Raw genomic sequence first — 15,253 nt, forward strand, 5'->3', positions numbered from 1 at the left:
AAGGACCAGGTTTCAGAGTCAATTTCATCTTTCCTGGGAAAAGCCTCATGGGAAACTGAAGTATTTCAACTTTTTTGACCAAAGGGTTTCAAACCACCCCGCTATCAATATCTTCCACCACATTTTTCACAAAATTAAAAGAAATACACCTCATTGTATTATTTGTAAGCAGACTTTCTATTGCATATTCTGTTCACAGGAAAACAGAACCATTCAATTTCATAATCTTTATAACTGAAGTATCCACCAGGAAAATGCAGAAAATGCTATTGCCAGTCTTCCACTAATTAATCATATGAGGATTTTGTGGGTAATTTGGTGAGATATATGCCTGATTTTTATTTATTTTTTTTCGGGAAGAGAGCTACATGTGCGAGAGGCAGCCTCTTGCTCTCCCTTGCTATGTTCTGTGCTGCACAATGTCAGTCAGTTTTGCTCATTGACTTTGACAGTATCAGTTCACAATCACTGGCACAGCAGATTATTTTTTTAGCTGCAGTGTCCCATGTTGTAGAGTTAATGCCACACAGCTGAAGATTTGCTTTTAGCATGTCTGGTTAACAATCCATTGCTGACCTCTCAGCTCTTCACACTTTTTAAAATAAGAAAATAGCTCTGAGCAACCATTTTTCTGAGATAAGCATCAGATACTTGGACCAGTGTAGCTCAGCCCTGGAGGAACACTGCCTCACTACTGCTTGGGATCTTATTGTGCCTTACATTTTAACACCATTGAGGGCAGAAAGACAACTCACATGGAACTGGCTGGAAGGCTTGATGTGAAAAGTGTTAAATTGTCCACGTATTGCAACCATACAGAAGAATGGTAACAACAACCACACAGCGCTCATTAACATTCGTTTGAATGATGAATGCATGACTTCATCATCAAGTGAGCTGGTGAGACAGGATGCTGCCAAACTTGCAGAGCTTGTCTACAGATTTCAGTACCATATTGCCAGTACACATGACTGATGGGACAAGCTTTCTACCTGAGAGCAGCTGGAGCAGGATATCTGTTTTGCTTATGCTGAGGTTCAGGCTGAGGTGGTCAGTGGTGCAAACAAAACAGCCAGTAATGAGCTCTGCACCCAGTGTCATGGGGGCAGCCATATGCAGGTAGGGGTCAGTAACGCTGTCGCCTTTAGGTCAGCTCAAAGTCTCTGCAGGTTGAACAAGTCACTGTTTACACTGAAGAAAGTGGAATCACATTAGCATTGTACCTAAATGTACTTGCTCATGCCATTTTGAGTGGTGGAACAATGCAGCCTTGCTGGGGACCATGTGTGACAGTGAAAGACTCTGGCACTGTTCCTTGGTTGAAGACTGTTGCAACCATACCATTGTGAAATGGGTGAACAGCCTGCAAGTTTATCTGGATAGCTGAATTTGTGAAGCTGTCTTCAATAAAGCCTCACAGTTAGTTATATTATGGTCTTGGTATCAAAAGCTTTCTTTGGTCAACAAAGATCACATACAAATACTGCTTTTGTTCTATTCATTTATCTTGAATCTTCCTGGCTTTAAAAATTACATGAACCATGCCTTGAGACTGGCTTTCTGAGCCTCCCTTTCAGTCTCAAGCCTGTAGAGCCCTATCACAGCAAAGATTTCCCCAGCAACTGACAGAAATAATGTATCTCAGTCATTATCAAGCCATAAGTGATTTCTGTTTGTAGAGGTAGGGGACTGGGTGTATCCCTGAGCTGCTGTGGACTCTTGTTTACCAAACATTGGTGAAGAGCTGCATTCATTTGTGATTAGGTCGCCACCAGGTTTGTTTATTTTGGCAGAAATGTTATCAGTACTTAATCTTGCACTGTGACATCTGTTTCATGGTTTCAAAGGTCTCCAGTACAGTTGATGGTACTGCAGTTTGCTGCCCATTCGTTTTTAGCTGTCCTTCCATCAAAGATGGGAGATGGACAATTGCATAAACTGTCAGAATATTTCTGCCAGGAACTCCTTTCACTCCCTAACAGTATTTGACCATCTTCCCTGTGGAATGGCACAACACCAGTGGGGTTTTAGGGACATATACTACTTTCAAGAATTCAGGGAACTATTTGACATTTTTATTTGGCAGTTTCTTGAATCTCCTCCCTGTGCATCGCTTACCTTCCAGGACAGGAAACTTTTCTTATACTTCCTGTTGAACTGTGCGGGGAAAAGTTTTATAAAAATCTTTTATCCCAATCTTATGAAGCACACATAACAGTGAACGAATCAACCTGCCAGTTCCATCAAACCTCTTCTGATAGCCATCTTTGACACAACAGATGTTCTTTGCTGTGGTATTCTATAGTGCATCTTTGAGACCTTTCACTTTCTATGATTTTGTATTTGAACATAAGCAATAACAAGCTTACTATCCAACTCCTTTCTTTTCGTGACTGCCATGTTGAATGACACAGCATTTAGTATTTTAGTGTTAATTTCCACTCTGTTGTGCAGGCATCAGACAGCTCAGGATATTGCACTGCTCACTATTTGACGATCTGACCAGTAATCTGTACCAAATGTGGCCTGAGAAAACTTGACAGCACAAATAGCAAAGTACTTTACTATGACACTGTCAACAGAATGCCATCACTGTGATCATAAATTGTTGTCTCATGCTTTGCCAATTTGCTAGAAAACYGAATACTACCAGCTGCCAATTTTCAGCTCATAAAGTTAGCAGCAGTGTCACTGAAGTTTTTCTGATCAATATAGATGTGGGACCTTTCACCAAGTCACTGCAATATATTCATGAATTTTTCAATTTGTGGAATTAATTGAGTCACATTCATTAAGTAGAAGTGTGACATTGTCACTGGACAGGTGCTAATAGTGATGCCTGGTGAGGGTATAAAAAAACTATTTTGCAAGTTATCAGCTGGTATTTAAATGCTCTCATTGTAAATCCAGTGTAATCCTCCCCCTTTGATCACTTGTATTTGGGCCTCTTTTATCACAACAAAGTAGTTATATATTGGCCAATACATACAGTAGAGAGTTAGGACTAATGAGCTACTAGGCTAAGCATTAATATACTCACTGCTTCTGATTAGATGGTAGATGAGGGTTTGCTGGCCAGACAGCTGTCTGTCAGAGGGAACAGGATCACCCTCTGTTGCTCTTTGGAATAGGCTGAACCTTGATGTTACAGAGTTTCAGTTTTCAGACTCTCCACTTTTCTCTACTCAGGGTTTTAGACCTCATGTCAGTACTTTTTTTTTCTTGTATCCTTGATCTGTTAATTATTACTGCCTAAACAACTACACTTGTATTAATGTTCTTCCTTTTCTTTTCTTGTACGGCTTTGGTGTGTACACCTTCTCATATCTTGACAACACTTCTCTCAGTAAAACTGGGCCAAGGTCACACAACTGTGCTGTTCCAAACTTGGTGACAGATCTCAACAGTTCCTGGACCGAGGAATACAGAACCCCTTCCTGTTGGCCTTTTTATCATAAATGCTTGTTATTAGGGTCTGGCATCTGGCTTGAGCCCCCATTTACACCTCTGCCTACTGAGCTGCAGACATCAGCAGGGCAAAAGTCTTCTGAGCAACAGTGTTCATGCCGAGATCCACTCTTGTCTCTGCTACCACGTTCTTTCAGGGATCTGCTGCTGTGCATCAAGGGCCTCAAGCAGTAATATCTTCTGCTTTATTTAATAAGCCAGCTATATCACTGGTATAATTAGTACCAGTTGTAACATTTGAGGAACTAATACAAGCTGAAGCATTGTATTGAAAATGATGTTAACTATCGCAAAGTGGTTATAAAAAGCTTTTCAATAGTCACAAGTGGCTGCAAACTGCATTACACCTAATGCTTAAGGTATTATTGTTCATGCACTTCGTGTAACAATTAAGGTATCTTTTGATTGTTCTGCAACTCTGATAATCCAACTGCAATTCTGGCAGTGTGAGATATTAAAAGGACACTAGAATACAGTATGAAGTAGTGAGAATCTCTCTATCTTAAGCATATGCAAATCTAGCTTTGAAACTACATATCATGCAGTTACGCATACATTAACATACCACAAATTAAGGTAATATGCTACACAGCTTATTATGACAACAATGAAGCTTACTCCAGATTTCTCTTTGTTTTCTCACTTGCTTTTCCAGTAGAAATACAGCCCATTCCAACATTTTCCAGCTGTAATTCACCAGCTGGGTGAATTTAGCTAAGACCTGCTCTGTCAGTATGTTCTGAATCCAGTTATGGACCAAGAAGTGGTGCACCCCTTTCATGTTCCTTGTTAGTCTCAAGAAGTCTTTAGATATTCCAGGTGCAGTTCAGTGTGAGATTAAATTTACTTGGCTAGTGTAGGTAACTAAATATGACCTAATTGTTAAACATCCCATTATAGTCCATGAAGATCTAGTTGACATTGTCTATGAAGCTTGGAGAGCTATTTAACTAAGCAACCAGGGAGATGAATGTATAGGAAAGTGTGGGAGAGAGTCCACATACCACATTTATTTATATCAGTAACTTAAAAGGTGAGAAATTTGGTATAGTATCTTTAAGAGCAGCAGAGATCGTTAGAGATTAGCATTAATTTTTCACACTGCACTTTCCATACCTCACTGTGACAGCTATACCAGCTGCTCCTGGGGAATGCTGAGAAAGCAGAGGGCAAGGGGCAGGGGAGTAAAAATTAGAGGAAAAAAAAGCAAAGAAACAAAACAGTCTACAGATTACACACCAAACCAGTTTTACTTTTAAAGATAAAATGACTGGTTCTTGATTTTTTATCTTGTGTGAAATCTTCTTGCCAAATGTGTTAGCAGAAGAAAGGGCTTAGCTCAATTTTCTGGGAATATCTCTCAAATTAACACACAGGCATATTGTCAGCTCGCCAGGAAATGCCATTTTGCCTTTCCTCTTAAATATCAAGCCTGTGTAAGAAAGTTTTATCCATGAGAAAAAAAACTTATGCATGAGAGCAACATTTTCAGGGAAGTGCAGGGAGAAAAAAGGAACTGATTGTACTTATGATCTTGAAAGACAATATTCATGACATTGTGGCAGTAGTCCTCTGCTCTATTTTCTTCATAAGCCAGTGTGAGAATATTTGATACAAAGACATTCCTTTCAAGTGCTTTCTTTGTACAATCTTTATGAGCAATTAGTGAAGTACCACAGTTGTGTGATCTGACTTACGAGTTTTTATTTTGTTCCTTCTTTGGTAAATTCAATGGTAGCTGACTATTCTTTCCCCTAAGATCTTCAGCTCGGAAGTCACATTCATCTCTATTGGGTCTAATTTACAGCTCTCTCCTTCCAGTTCTACACTGATTTAGCTCCATAGATTTTGCATTAATAGACACCTGGAAAGAAATTAGGACTTGCCACCTGAACTGTTCTTGACTGAACTGAACAAGCGAAGAGAAGCAAGAGAAGAATTTGAAGACACTAAATTTTAAAACGTATTCAGAGAAGTGGATACAGAAGTAAATGCTGAAGACTTTTTTATAAACTAATCAAGAAAATAAAATATATTTATTTTTTATCTTTATCAAGGAATATTGCTAAACTGAATTTGAATATTGAATTGAATATTGAAAAAATGGATGTGAAGACAGATTTTAGGGTGAAGGTTTTTACCTTATGCAGAAATATATTTTCACAGCTTAGATAACATTTTTTTTTCGCTGAACACAATAGCCTGAGTGAAAGTAAAGCTTGAATTCTGGCTTCTGATTCAGCAGAATCTCTAACAAGTAACCCCTACTGTTAACAAACATCTTTACATGATATATCTGTTTACCAGCTTTGAAAGAGATGTCACCAGTCTCAGCTGGTTTGACTTTAATTAAAATAATTTATGTGTTTGTGGTAGAACTTCTTCTGTTTCTCGAGGAAAGCAGGAGAGGCAGCTGCAAAAACTGCTATTATATTCCAAACAATTTGTATGGAAAAGAGGAGCAACCTATTTCATACTTAAAATGTGTTAAAAATAAATCTCATTTACACTGATTAAAGGGACTGTTCAACTGCTGGGACATTCAGTAACAAAGGAACACAGTGGATGCTGCCTGGCCTTGCAACAGTAGTGTTACCATGCCCTTCTGTCTATTGGTTTCTTGTGGTAGTAATATAAACAGTCACTTCATTGTATTTATGTAGTCTCCTGAAAGAAATGAAGAGACAGATGAATAAAAATTAATAGATTTATCAAAATATGGTATGGAAGCAATGAGATACAATCCCTTTTGTTTGGACTAAGGAGATTTTTTTTTTTTTAAGTTTCAGAAACACTGGCTTCTATTATCTTGTTTTACCTTTCAAAATATGGAATCCAGCCATTGCATTAAGTTCATTTATTTGGAAACTTAATCTCTTAAAACAGTATTTACTGGGAAATTATTCATGTATATATACACATTATACCTATTTTAATCTCACTTAACCAAACTCTCTTGTTTTAATTAATTTTTTTCTTGATTTGATATATGATATACTTTGAATATGCTTGGTATTGCAATAGTCTAACAGTCTCATTGATGTAAAGCATAAAGAAATCAAGGGAAATGTAGGCAGTATATGAATAAGCTCAATGAGTCTATTAGAACGCTGAGTGTTTAAAAAGGCTCCTGTAATGTGGACCGGTACAGAATGACACAAGTGTAGATCTCTGCAGTTTTAAAAGGGGCCTTTCTCTAATTTTTCATAGCAACTGAATATATAAGTAATATAAAGTTAACACTTCTCCTGCAAAATTGATACTTATACTTAATCTGTATCAACTCCAAATGAGAGCAGAATCCTAGGATTTTTATCTTTTGGATGTTGCGTTTCTACTAAAACATATAAGTAATTTATAAATAAGGAAAAAAGATGAACAGATACAAGACTGGGGATATTACCATCATCTTGAAATTAGGCAAACTGAGTTTCTTGATTTATATAAATTAAAAAAAAAAATCTTCAAATTAATCCTAACTTTGCTATCACCAGACACTTTGCCAGTTTCTTTCCCCACTCAGAGGCAGCTTCGGGCGTAAGCAAAGCAGGCGTGTTTTGGAAAGCAGCAGCTTACCAGCGGTAGCCAAAAGGCCATGGTCTCGTGCTTCCTTTGCCTGTGTTGGAGGAGGCAGTGGCCAGCCTTTGGAGTGGCGTTGACTTAGAAACCCCAGCTTCAGCTTGCTGAGGTTTCTGCTGATGGTGCTGTTGCAGATGGGACCGGGGGGAATTAGGCAGATTCAGAGGAGGGTCCATAACAGGACCCGCTATTGCCTGCCCCATTCACTGGCAGCAGCACAGACTAGAGCTCTGTACCTGCCTGACCTTCCCCTTTCCCCTTGTTCAGAGCAGCCCGACTCTCTCCCCTTCTTGACAACAATCCGTGCAGTGAGGGACCTCACTGACCTATCTCAGCCACCTCAACATTTTACTGACCCCCCAACTTGCTAAACCCCTTGAAATTGCAGTGAACCATCCCAGAAAGTTTCCCATCCAGCCCTGTTCTAAAATTTCACTGACCTATCCCCAATTCCCTTCCACTCCTCCTCTCCGACTCCAAATCTGCTATACTATAGCTGCATAATTGAATTGCTCTGAATAATTTTTTTTTTGCCTTCTCTGTGCAGAAAATTTCAATTTGGCCTCCCTCCTGGGAAGTCTTGAACTGACTCTGTTTGGCATTTTATAATCTAGCAAACAAGCCCTTCAAGTCTGAACACTAACTAGCAATGTCTTTCCTAGAGTATCTCTTGCAAGGAAATCCAAAGAATTTATTCTGGAAGAAATGAGCTGAAAGACAATCTACTCGTTGCATACAGCTATGATGTTTTGTCCTTAAATTTTGGAAGGGATGAAAGAAAAGGGCAGAGGTGAAGATCTAGCTTATAACTCTTTAGAAATTCTTTTACTCTTGGAACTCATTTCATATTACAAACCATTGAGGAGAAGGAAATAACTTCTATAACTGAAAGACTAAAATAAAAATTAAAAAAAAAAACCCAAAAACAACAACAACAAAAAAAGCAGTATGACCAGGCATGGGCTGTGGCCAGATATGCTCACAGCCTTGGCCTTCCGCCTGCAATGAGGAGTGCTCTGGCCACACAGAAACATCAAACAAGGGCTCGGGAAAAAAAGTATTCAGCTTTTGCCTCTAGCAATCATTGCAGGACTACCCAGAATGCAGAGTTACTTTGTACAATTAGAACAATTACAAATGTAATTCTGCTCAAATGTCTTCTACTCAAAAGAATTTCAATAGCAAATTCTCTGAATGTGATAACTAAATGCTTCTTAGATCTGGAGATCAGAAAAAGATTGAATATAAAGGGGAGATAATTTCATATTTATCTACAGTAAATTACTTACACCTTTCCATGAAGCACCTGATAATATTTAGCCAATATTAAACATAATGCCAGAGTAATTGGACAACGGGTTTGATATAGTGTGACAGTTTTCTTTGCCTAATTACAATAACAAAGCCAAGACTTAGTTTAACCATCTGTTGCCTCATTTCAAATGCACAAGTCCAGATCTATGAGTGATTTGTAAAACATTTTGAGAAGGAATTTTCATTCTATACTTTGAGATTTGTTCTTAAGAACCATGTAAACAATTCTTTTCAAGTCATTTCCTTGTCTTGTAGTATCTAAACTGGAAGCAACTGTCATGTATGTCAGCCTTAATTCATATTTACAAAACCCAGTTTTGGAGCACATTTCTTATTCTGTCATCACATTTCTCCTTCCTCTAGTGTGAAAGATCTGAACATCAGCTAATAATCTTAAGGAAATGGTTAGACTTCTGCAAAACCAAAACCTTCTGATATATTGTCTAGTTGTATAAACCAACAACCAAATATGGTTCCTTAATGATAAACATTTTGGAGAGTAATTCTTGAAACTTAGATATTTGCAGACAAATACAATCTTTTCACAACAAATACATAATAGGAGTTTGAGTGTAAGAATGGGTCTAGCACATCAGGTCAAAGCTCTGTTTAGCTCTATTTATCTAGCAAAAAGCATTTGTCTAAGATGTAAGAACAAGATGGTCAGATAATGAACCAAATACATTATATCTAATGAAGAACACGAAGAAACCAAGCCCTTGAAACAACAAAAAAAAACTTTAATATTTTGCTTTGAATTTGTAATGGAATTTTGGTAACCTTAATTTTCAGAGGCTGGTTGCTTGTGATTACCCTTTTTATTTTAAGTACTTTCTATGAATATAATATACTGAATAATTACAAGAAAATTCTTGGAGCACAGCAAAATTAATCAGAAGCTAAGAGCCTTTGTAGATTCTATTTTGGAAGTCTAGAAACTTCCTATCCATTTCCTGTGAATTCTAATGCATTTTATTTGAAGTAAAACCAGAAAACTCCAATTCACTACAGGGGAGGGCATTTAAAAGTTACAAATAGACTATCAGATGAAAAGTTTACAGCTCTGAGCATACTAGAGTGAGCTTCCCTTTTGTGATTAAAATATGGTAACTGAAATACTGTGACCTATAAAACATAATGCATTGTGTTAATTAAGAACTTAAATATCAAAAGAATATTTCAGCAACTGAATAAGACAAGATTGGCAGATTGTTTCGATGAACAATGTACAATTGTTTCCCTGAAGGCACACTCCATTTAACTAGAAACTCTTGTATGAAATAAATTTTATCTGCATTACTACTTATTCTTTTGTAATCAGAAGACTCATACTTTCATATTAGAAATGAAAACTGAGACACAAAGACTTTCTCTTCTATTTAAGAATTTAAATAAGGATCTATCAGATATCATTAAATTCCACCTTACAAGAAACTAAACTTTTTACAAGTCCTCCAAGTTTTGTGAAGTTAAAGTACAATTAAAAGCAATATACCAAAAAGAAAAAGTGCTTTTAATATAATATTTTATTTCCTAATTCATACTAGCACAAATACTTATCCTTACCTAACCAATCTAAAAGTAAATTTATTTTTTCCCTAAACAGAACCTTTCTATTCTGAGAAAGTACAGTTTAGAGGTAAAGTATTAGTATACAACAAGATATTACATATTCTATAAAAAGGGGAAAAGGTCTATTTCCTTAGGATCTTATCACCTGGTGTTAATAAAATCAGTTAGGTAAAGTTTTGCCCTATGGTTATTACTCAGTCTCCTCTGGATTTTCTCAGTACTACATGCAGCTTTTCACTTAACAATGTGGCACCGATTAAAGTAATGAAATTGTCACTATCTTGCATATTTTGTTTTCACATTGTTCACTTTTCAGATTTTCTGTAGATACTGAGAAATTTTCTTTGTTGTCTTCATAGGGATAGTTTAAAATGATTTAGAATCCAATAATGTATGTATACAACTTCTATTATTCCAACATGCATTGCTTTATGGACTTGTCAAAAATTTACAGCAAACATTTTTAATGGAAATATGTGAATATGTCAGTATGAAACTAACTGTATCTGCATTCTGTGGAAAATTTAAGATTTGTTTTTATAAGCTAAACAATCCATTTGACCAAAAGTCATATTTACATCTGTAATTCTCTTGTATTTATTAAAAATGAGTGTCATATGCTCTTTTGTTGAGCTAACTTCTTGTAGTTGCCTCTTAGCTAGTCTCATATCCATGCCAATACTTTGTCTCTGGGCCCTAGACTACTTAGTTTCCATATTTGCCTCTTGTGTCAGGTTTTGTCAGTCTTTTTGACAATCCTAATAAATTAGCCACAGTATTTGCATACATTTGATAGGAATGTCAATCATTCCTCTTATTTATCTATTTTCTTTTCAAATAGTTGGTTTACAATCAATACACAGAAAAGCAAATCCTCAACTAGTGTGAATCATCACAGTCTCCAATAATTAAAAAGCAAATTGCTAAAATAGAAAGAATAATTGACACTTATCGAAAGTATGCAAATAGTATCACTAACTTACACCATCCCTATCAATTTTTGAAAATTAGAACTACTATGCAAAATTTACCATACATGGAAACATGTATAAATCAATCTTTTTTTTCTAAGTAAAATGTGCAATATTATCAAATAGTCTTAATCCTTGTGACATCTCTGGAATAACAATTTCTGCCACTGTGACAAAATCTATAATTTTTAACCACATTTTTTAGACTTTCTGCTTAAGCCAGATAATATTCTTATTTTTGCAAGCTTCTTTTATCAGCACATTTACAGATTAAGTTATGAAATTTTATTTAATTTAAACACACATAGTTTATCCTCTTTAGAAATCATGCTATTTTTTTAAAAAAGAAGTTAAAGAACACCCAGCTGAACAATTTGAAATCTAAGTGGTTGGCTGGCCATTTTCCTATGTTTTTAGCATATTTTCTGCAAGCCGTGAATGTACCAGTGAGAGTCTTGTTTCCACAGCTGATTTCTGAGTTCCCGCTCTGCTTTAAGTAGATCTCTATATGGTCCTTGACATCAAGGATATGTTCTTTGTTTTCTCTGTTATCCCCCAAATTGCTTTTGCCCAGCTCCCAAGGTTGCACCCCTGTCATGATCAGTAACTGGCCATTGCTGAGCTGCTTACAGTTCTGGGGCCTCCTTTATCATCTTGGGACTGTACTCCTCTATGCTACATTTTATTTGAGGGCCATAGGTAGTTCACTGCACACAGAATAGCTACTTGCTATTGGTACCTATTAGTGACAGAAATGTATATAGCAATAGGCATTACACCACACAATAGTACAAAGCTAAGCAAATGCTAGATCATATTAGATAAGTGTTGCCTGGTGGTTATCAGCTAAGTGAGCTAAAGCAAAGGTCCAGGTGAGCCAAGGCAAGTCTTGAACCCATTATAATGCAAATCCTGTGGATGCCATGAGCAGGGGCAGCCCCATATTCATGGGGCTATGCATCTGCAGACACCCACCTCAGCCCAGGAGGCAGAACTGGTCCATGTCTTACCCTGAGCTGCTTGCTGGGGCTAATGCTGGGAGGAAGCAGGGCTGCTGAGCCATCAGAAGCAGGACATCTCCTGGTGGGTCTTCTAGGTAGGAAGCATGTGCCTCCTACCTGGAAAGCTGGTGCATGGATGTCAGGTCACCATGCCCAGGAGCCATGGGGCTGTTTGAGTTGGCCTCCTGCCCATCAGCAAGTGCATGGTGTGTGCTGGCACACACCCCTCCAGGTAAATGGGTTCAGCTGGTGCACTGGTGAGTCTCAGAGCTTTGGCTGAAATGCTTAGTCGTTCTCAATTTTGGAATAATATCGGGGGGAGAAGGAGGAGGGGAGCAGGCAAAAACGTGGAGGTATCACAGAGGAGGTAATGGGCATGGATGTTGGTGAATGTCATTACCATAAGGAGCAAGGAGGTAGAGGAGCAATGATTTCAGGAAGGAATATAGAATCAAGGGGTGGGCTGCAGTATGGAGAGAAGTAGGAAATAAGAAAAGGCTCAAAAGAATATTTCTATTTTTTTTTTTTTTCATAGAGTCATTCTTGGAAACAGAACAGTTTCAGCTGAAGCTTTCCAACATGGATGTAAGCAGAGCAAAGATAAACACCTGCAATGCAACATTTCAGTGCATGCTGCCTACACCTTGCAAAATTATAAATTGCTGAAAACAAAAGGTTTGCGCTGTCTCAATAATTAATATGACTATTATCTGAACAGGGGGTGTTGCCAGACTCATTCATTTACACAGAGCATATTTCACTGCTCTTTACAGATTCTGTTTGGCTTGAACTATTAGAATAAGGACAGACTAAATCAGATGTTCCGTTTATAATAAAAAGAGTCAGTAAGCAAAACTTCCAAGCAATTTCAGTATCAACTGAAGTTAAATGGTTCTGTAGAGCCTATCTTTTTCAAATGATCTTTTTTACCTGCACTGACTTAACCTAATTTTTAAAAAAATTTTGTAAGATAATTAAAATTATGATGTAAGAGTTAAAATATTTTTAGTGTGTTCCCCATAAGTATTTATGTATATTTTATATGTCAGTAGGTCCAGTTAATATATATACATTACTGAATTCTAAATATCTTGAAAAGATTTTTCTACTCCACAGAAACCTATTATATCATTTTCCCTGTTATCGCAGGACTATTTGTTCTATTCCCTGATGTTTATATGTTTGTGTGTGTGGTTCTTTATTTTTTTTTTCCCTAAACTAGCGCTTCGAGCACTTTTCCGTCTTTCACTGTTGTTGTGCTTGCCTTTACTGAAGGATTACAAAACTTCTTATCATCATCTTGCAATAATAAAAAGAAAATGCAGTAAACTTTCACTCCAAGCTGTGGGTGTTTATCTTCTGACCCCAAAATAAACACCAAACATTTGACAGTTTTTAGATATCTGTGGGGAGAAAAGGAGACTTGATATGATATTGGCCCTGTGTTAAGCCAGTCAAATCAGGAAATGCCTCTCCCTATTTCTGGAGCCAATTTTCCACCTTTCAATCCATCTCACCTAACCTCTGCAGCAGAGGAAACACTAAATGTAGTATTTGGTCAGTTGATTTGCTTTTTCTGTCTGAAAGAGACCATTCAAAAAACTGCAGCCTTTCAAAATAAGCCAGTACCGTAGAGGTAGTATTGATCCTTTTGGGGTCATCAAAATTTCATGACTGGAAGGTGAGAAAACTTCTTTTTCATATTTTTCAAACATGGACAAGTTTCCACAGTTGCAGTCCCTCTTTATTTCGATTCATTGAATGGATGACTGAAGGCTGATCAATATGAAATATTCCAGAAATCCCAGAGAAACTTTTTTTTTCCCACATAAAACTGCTTTGAAAAGGAGTAGAGAGATTACAAGTCAGTAAACTGACAATACAGAAACTCAGCAGCATGAGAGATTTTTGTCAGGAATTTTCTCATATGTATGGTAAGTAATTTGCATATAAGGCACACTAGACAAAATCTAGGTTTATAAGACCTGCTTAACTTTCTATCACTTTCTTAATGTCGGTACTTCAGTTTGGGTTATATGAATAGCTTTCTGAGAGTTTAAGCCATATTTAGAAGAAGATATTGAATAGAGAGTAGTTGTTTTACATTTCATTAAAAACTCTTGCTTGGATTCTTGGTTCTCTGGTACTGACAATTTCCATTTCACGTGGGAAGCATATTTATACATTGCAGTCCAGAGTGTCATGACATTATTTCRCACTACAGAAAAGGAAACATGGCTTGAAGAGTGTCTACACCAGATTGCATGGAACTGTAGTACTGTTTCTCTTTTTCTCTGCTGCATATTTTGTGGTGAGTAAATCTCTGGCTTCTGTAGAGTTCAAATTCCAGTATTAAGGAACAATAAAATCCAGTTCTTTTTTTTAAGAGGAGCATCACAAAGCTAGAGATGCTCAAATAAGATACAGGTAGAGGGGAAAAAGCAAACAAAAAGTAATCCTGCTTTGTAAGAAATATAGATATCTCATTTCATATACAGTACTGCAGCCACTGTTGTGTCAAACGACACAGTCAACTTAGATTGTTCTTCAATTCTCAGTTTTGAGAAAACAGAGATATTGTCCCTGAGAGACACACTGGTGAACTTCATAGCAGACAAAATGCACAATCTGTGCATTTGAAAATGTGCAATCACAGAAGGACTGTGAATGATAATGAAGCATATGATGCATTGCTGCTTTACACATGGAAGAGAAATGAGGAAATGAAGTAAAAAGTTATCATTATGATAAGAAAAAGCTTTGCATGTGGTTTTCCCAAGTGTAAAGGCCTACATTACAGAAAAGTGTACTTCTATTCCTGAATGTTGTATCTCTGATTCATGCAATTACCTCTGAGGCAGCTCAGCACATGAGATGGGCTTAGGGGTTCCCTGTAATTTAGAGCATACTCAGGAGCACACCTGTCCTCTGTGCAGACAGAGCCAAAATTTTGTGTCACTTCCATTCACCACATCTGCTTTTGTAGCAATATCACATATCCAACATCAGAAAGACAAGGTGATTTAGCATACTTCTAAGAAGCGGTTTAAATCACTGGCCAGAAGGAATTCTTAGGCAATCCAAACTTATTTGCAGTTCAGGTCATCTACAATATGGACAGCAGATGCCAGATACTCCCAGGACCTGCATGGCACGGTTACATATCAGAGTTTTGGAGTTGTCCAATACTTTCAAATAAACCGTTCTTTATGCTTTCATTGAAGCATTCCTGGAATGAAGTTGTAAGTCCATCAGAGTTGTTCTTAACAACTGAAATCATAATCTGTAGAATCTATAGAATCATAATCTGTTCTTCAGCTTCAGTTGCTATTTCGTTTGTATGACGGA

This window comes from Apteryx rowi, unplaced genomic scaffold, assembly GCF_003343035.1.
Source record: "Apteryx rowi isolate R43461 unplaced genomic scaffold, aptRow1 scaffold_1299, whole genome shotgun sequence".
Lineage (NCBI taxonomy): Eukaryota > Metazoa > Chordata > Aves > Apterygiformes > Apterygidae > Apteryx > Apteryx rowi.